The sequence below is a fragment of the Arachis hypogaea genome, chromosome 10, assembly GCF_003086295.3.
Source record: "Arachis hypogaea cultivar Tifrunner chromosome 10, arahy.Tifrunner.gnm2.J5K5, whole genome shotgun sequence".
Classification (NCBI taxonomy): domain Eukaryota; kingdom Viridiplantae; phylum Streptophyta; class Magnoliopsida; order Fabales; family Fabaceae; genus Arachis; species Arachis hypogaea.
The window spans coordinates 51,143,686-51,150,453 of NC_092045.1; the positions used below are offsets into that span (position 1 = coordinate 51,143,686).

At 33.1% G+C, this 6,768-nt stretch overlaps 1 long non-coding RNA gene across 1 annotated transcript; it reads right to left on the reverse strand.

Annotated features, from left to right (window-relative positions):
- Window positions 1-298: 298 nt before the first annotated feature.
- On the reverse strand, window positions 299-5,290 carry LOC140175493 (uncharacterized). Its single transcript, XR_011866308.1, has 5 exons — window positions 5,139-5,290; window positions 4,998-5,054; window positions 4,854-4,913; window positions 700-838; window positions 299-365 (listed from the first exon to the last, which is right to left on the reverse strand). It is a non-coding gene; the product is annotated as an uncharacterized lncRNA (long non-coding RNA).
- Window positions 5,291-6,768: the final 1,478 nt, after the last annotated feature.

The window sequence follows — 6,768 nt, forward strand, 5'->3', positions numbered from 1 at the left end:
AAAGTACAAACTAACAAGACACATTGAAGAACCCTAACGAACTAGATAGATACATAGGATAAGAAAAACAAGGAATTATAAATCTCCAAAATGTAAACTACAAATTACAAACTCCATCATGCTCATACAGTTTCTTTCTCATGGAGAAGCTTCTAATAAGTGCCACACACCTGAAAAGACCACCAAACAAAAAACACTAGCTTAAGAAACAAGATTTATTTTTTCTTTAAAAATGCACAGGAAAAATAAAAAACTATACTCGTATTATTCAACAATGAATACGAACTCTAAAATTCCTACCATGTCCTTTCCAAACTCTTTTTTAGTTGAGCAACATACTCAACAATTCTTTTGATGGCTTCCACCTATTGATGTAACAATTGAAGAGTATAGTTTAGACTTTGACAAAACAATTTATTAAAAAAATATGCATAATCTCACACTATTAACTTAAATAATCATAATAATTATGATCATTTATACTAATTATTTCCAGATTATGATAGAATATTTTTGCAAGAATCACTTGTCACTGTTTAACATAAGAAAACTATATGTGAATTATGAAAACAATGGAATCCAACCTCATGGCTTCTAGTAACTCATTTTGTCCAGCATTAAAATGACAACATGCTCTATATTATCACTTAATAAATCACTCCAAAGTCAGTTGCATGATAAATTAATAGTTAGGAATACCTTTCTGCATATGGGTGTATATATAGTACTAAACATAAACTGATACAGCTCTTCTATTAGTTCCATGACTAGATAGTCCTGGGCTAGAATGAGTACTTGCAATTTTTTGTTCTTCACCATCTATCTGAGCTGAAATATTCTGCCAAACAAGTGATAGACAAGAAGATTATGTATAGTCCCAAAAAGAAGTAACAATTAACAAAATAACAAATTAAAAAATTCATAACAGAAAAAAGTCATATTTTTAGCCCTTGATAAATTCATACCAAAGCAGTAGTTCAAATGGGAACAAGCACCAAATGATGATTGCTTAGTGTACACATCAAAGTCCAAAATCAGATAAAATCCCATTATTTGAATCATTCAACGAAATAGCATTTGTCAAGTCTTCCTAAAGAACCTTAGAAACAATTTCAAGACAACTATGTTAAAATAAAGATAAGGTATTTACAAACTACGATTATACTAGTGAATAGTTAAATGGATTAGAATGCTTTCCAAAATGCTTGTGCAGTAATACAATACGATGCAAAAGCAGAGAATAAATCAGAACCACAAAAGAGATATATGGACAAAGCTTTGTGCACAAAAAATGTGAAAGGGAGAACATTATGAATAATCAGTGTAGTTGTGAATATACAAGATGACTAACTCTCAGGCTAATAGGCAACTACATATAAGAGAGCTAGACACAAAAATGATAAGCAATGCTCAAATCCAGAAAAAGAACCAAGACACAAAACAACCCACAAACATAACCTGATGTGTACTAATTAATTAACTACTCTTTACAGGATTAAAAGGATGCATTTGTGTTCATTATATATGTAAGAGGCAATAAACAAAGCATATAAATTAAAGGCAAACAAGAACACTTCAACAAAAAAAAGAATATCACTTAAAGAAAAAAATAAAGAACACTCACGGACAGTCACAGACAATCACAGTATAAACAAGAATAATAAATTAACTATGAAAACTAACACAAACTTCATCACATCCCTTTGTTAGCTTTGATTCTTTCACACTCTGCAGAATGAAAACCATGAAAATTGAAGTTAGTAATGCCAATAAACCAAAGAATGAAATGAAAGAAGAACGATGGAAGTAGAGTAAGGATTAAAGCTTATAGGGCGTGACGGCAACGGGTTTGACCCCAATCGGCGACAGCGACGATGGCGAATCAGAACAACGCGAGAACGGACCTCGTCCTTCTCCTCCTTGTGGCATTTCTGCTCCTCTATCCCGTGCATCTCTCTCTCTCACGTTCCACTCTCCTCTGCCCTAATCGGTGTCGACGACGGTGAGGGAAGCTTCAGCGGCGGCGACGAAGTGCGGCGGCGAATCAGTGGTGATGGAAGCACAGCAACGACGAGGCATCCCCTCCTTCTCGCTCGACATTCCCTCTGGTTCTTCCTCTCCCAGACGTGGCTCTTCCTTCCTCTCCAGGTAGCACGACGGCAGCAGCAGCACCATTGTAACGACCCAATTTCTTGTACGTCATGATCATACTAGAAACTGAGCGCTACCAACTTGTCTTCCTAATTATTATCTATTATTTATCATATGAGCCTGATTCGTTGTTAAAAGCGTAGTTATTTTACGAGGTACTTTTTTTTTTTGAAAACATTTGGATTAACAAATAGTATCATTCATAATCAATTCACAACTAATAATATATAAAACAGTTACAAACAACCACACATAAACACATCACAAGTAGTTGACAACATTCGGTGATTCAGCCTTTATTAGAATATAGACTGTTAGTTAGAACACCCCTAGATATAGCTAGATAATAACTGTATACATATATATACATACAACATCCCAGGTCCTGACCTGTTCAAGAGGTCCCTAAGCTGGCACCCAGGCTAGCCTAGACTCTATACTCACCTAGTCCCTCTAAACTACTAAAGCGAGGGAACATACGTTCTAAGTCTTCAAAACTCAAGTCAGGTGGAACATCATCAAAAGGTAGAACATCATTTGTTACTCCTCTGCACGATCAGACATTGCCATATGACGTCTCTCTGGTACCTCATCAAGTAGCCACACAACAGGAGTCTCGTACACAGGATTTAGGTTAAAGTTCACGTACAAACAGGGTGCGGACATTGGCTGGTCTCACAGTATATACATATAAACAGAGAATGGGATTCACCCTAGACTCAGAAGACTACCTAGAGCGGAATCCTTTTTGCAAACGGTCGTCAGCGAACTACGGAAAGAAACTCTTGCTTCCATCTGAAGGGGGAAAGGAGAGAGAAGGGGTAAGAACTGGGGAGTTCTTAGTAGGGTCGGGGTTATTAGTTACGTTCATTTATTTGGGGTCGATTAGCAGACGAATAACATAATATAGCGAAGCAGTAAACAGAAGATAAAGATAGGATGAGAAAGTAGAGAAAATAGAAAGCAGAACACAGACAAAAGAATACAAGAAAATAAAACACAGAAATAGCATACAAGCAGACAAACACAAAGAAATAGATTACACACAGAAAGGAATGCAACAGAGAATGATGCGCAGACAAGAATGATGCATGTCTAGCCCTAGCACAGGCCATGAGCTCATGTGTCGGTTGGCTGCCCGCAATCCCGACATTTATCCGGTCACGAGTAATCCCGATTTCCCGAATACGATTTTCCGTTCCTAAATAAATGCGCATATAATAATAGCCACTCATTTGAGACAGCCTCTGCTTACTGCAGGAAGATATATATACTCTGCTCTGCTCTGGGGAAGCGGAAAATAGCTGTAGGTAACTTAGTTTCCCTACAGAAGCTCTGGGTTGCATTAAGCAACTAATATATATTAAATATAACTCTGGGTTGCATCAAGCAACTAATATATATTAAATATAGCTCTGGGTTGCATCAAGCAACTAATATATATTAAATATAGCTCTGGGTTGCATCAAGCAACTAATATACATACATATCTCTTTACTCTGTTCTGGTTGCCCTTTTCTCTGTATCTCTTTACTCTGTTTTAATTACTCTGTTCTCTGTATCTCTTTTCTCTTCTCTGATTACTCTTTTCATATATATCTATATTACTCCTTTTCTCTTTATCTCTTTACTTTACTCTGGTTACTCTATTTTTTGTGTTTCTCTACTCTATTCTGATTACTCTGTTCTCTGTGTTTCTCTGCTTAACATATGTATTTAAAGCTTATGTAAATCTCGGTATGAATAGTTTGCCTGTCCCAAGTATAGGTTCATTAAGTCTATACTGAAACGGTTTAACTTTTCATATTATACCTAACACTAGTCGCAACTCAAGTACTAACTAAGTTGCCCTAGTTCGTTCACTAATTCCATCTGTTTTTCTGTCATTAAAACATTACAGACTTTTTCTTCGATTTTTATCTTTTCTTTAACTTTTTATCTTTTCTTTATCTTTGCCTCACTAACATGTTATTACCACTCCCTAAGTGTGTTATGAAGGTAATGATGAGATTCTGCACTTAAAGTTGTCTTTCTAAAGCTTTTACAGAAAACTGCCTTTTCCGCATTATTTTATTATTTTTATTAAAATATTATTTTTAATTAAATATTATTATTTAATATTTTATTATTATTTATTATTTTATTATTAAAATTTCGAAAATTAACTCACTTTTACTTTTAACCTTTAAAATTCACTTTTTACCACCCGTAACTTTTAATATTTCTACTTTTACCACCCTAACTTTCAGAAATTACCAAACAACCCCTAAAACACCAAAAATTTTACTTCCTTGCCCTTTTTAAGATCTAAGGCCTGTTCTTCAATGTTCTTCACCACACTCAAAGTGTTCTTCATGTTCTTCGTATATTCTTCAAATTCTTTCTCTGTTTTTACCCGTTTTTCAGTCTTTTCAGCAACCGATTTTTACCATAATTCAAAATAAAATTGCAGCCACTAAAACCCCATCTTTTCTACATGATTTCAACACAAATTGAACCCCAATTTAAGCTCTAGGGTTTCGTTTTCCAGCAGCCATAAGAACACACATTCATAGCTTGAATTTCATCAAATTTCATCAATTTTTCACCAAAATTTCAACAAGAATTACTCATACAAACAATCAATTTCAAGCACAGCCAAACCATATCATAATCACACAACTCAAACACAATCAATCAAGATTAAATTCGTCAAACCCTACCTGGTTTTGCTGCTCCTAATTCAATCAAACTTTCAGGTGGTCCTTAAGCACTTTTTCCTCCTAAATCACATCAAGAACAACTTTAAATCCAAAACCTCTCAACTGACCAAATCTCACTCAGCATGTTAGGAAGAGATATATCACCTTAGAGTTGCTGGAAATTCACGTTTCTTGGCCCTCAAGTCAAGTTAAGCATGATTCCTAAGGAAAAACATCAAGAAAACACATGTTTACATGGTTTTCCTTGAAAACCGAATTGAAGAGGGAGGGAGACAGCCATCTCACCTTATTTCCAGCCTTGATATGTTATATGGTTATGTAGAGGAAGAAGAGAGGGTCATTTTGGTGAAATCGGAGTTTTGATTTGAGTTTTGGTTCAGAAGAAATCAAGCTTTGAAGATTTATGAACCAAGAACTTTCTCTCCTTTTTCTCTTGGTGATTTTCGACCACAATGAGCAAATGAGGCAGCCTTGGGGGTTTTGGGGGTGTAGGGTGAGTTGTGATTGGTTGGCTTGGAGGTGGGTTAAAATAATATTAAAATATCTCTGGTGTATAACTACTAAAACTAGGTGTATCGGAACACTTGTAAAAACATCTCTAAAAATTATTTTCTGAGCTACTAGCATAAATGACACTAGTAACATATTTAATATGAGAATAAAACATGTATGATGAGGCCTTAGCATTGCCAAAGTCATCAGAGAGTGCTGGTGCTAAGCTGCACCAGTAAACCGTAAACCCGGTTAAACCGATTTTCTGTTTTTAACTAAAACAGACCAGGTAACCCTATAATGTCATTCAAGCATTTTCTAATACTAATATAATGATAATATTATACTATTATCTTTCTTCTCTCATGAATCGAGTCCGGTTCGTCAAACTGAGCCTATTTACGAAAACTAGAATCAAAACTCCTAACCGATATGGTTCAAAAACTAGGTTCTCCGTGGCCGCGTTGTCGAGCTTGCCTCAAAAGAGGTTTTGGCTTAAAGATGTCATGATGACAATAAGGATTGAGATGCTTGATGATATAACAGAGGTGTTCCCTTTACTGATCTTCTGGAGAAATTCGTACTTTCAGAAAAGATCTCGCGTACTCGAAAATCAGGGTTGTTACAACCATGCTCCGCGGCACCGTTCCTTCCCCTTGCACACTGGTTCTCATTCGCACTCTCCTTCCTCCTTTGTTCTCTTTTTTCATATGTGGCGTGAACGTTTTGTAAAATTAGGCTTTATTTAGGAATTTAGATTTTAGATAAAATATATAAGTAATATAATAGAGCAGAGGAAGTGTGGAACGTACTAAATAATTATTGAGTTTAAATTATATTATTGAATTTAAATAATTATTTTTAATTATTGTTTAAATATAATTATTTAAATTCAATAATATAAATAATTAGTCACAAAAAAATAATTATTTTTAATTTAAATTATAAAATGAACATACTAATTATAACTTATAAAATACAGTTTAAATTTGAAGATATCAATTATATATGATATAATTTTTCATCATTTTTTATTACCAAAATTTTAATTTTAATTTGTATTAAAATAACTAATTATAATAAAAGTTATACATAAGTATTAATTGACTTAAATTTAAAATATTTATAAAAATTAATTTAATCATTTTTAATAAAATAATTTCTAAGAGATCAAGGTAAAAAAATAGGCAAGAATAATAAAAATTTTAACAAAATTATAGAGTAAAGTAATAATTTAAAATCAAATGTATTATAATAAAATTATTTTATGAATACATAAAAATATATTTATTAATTTATAAATTAATTTAAATTAATTATTTTAATTTAAAATTAAAAATAATTTAATAAATATTTTTTAATTTATAAAATTAACTACAAATTTTTTATTATTCAAATCAAAATATCTAATTTTTAGTATTTT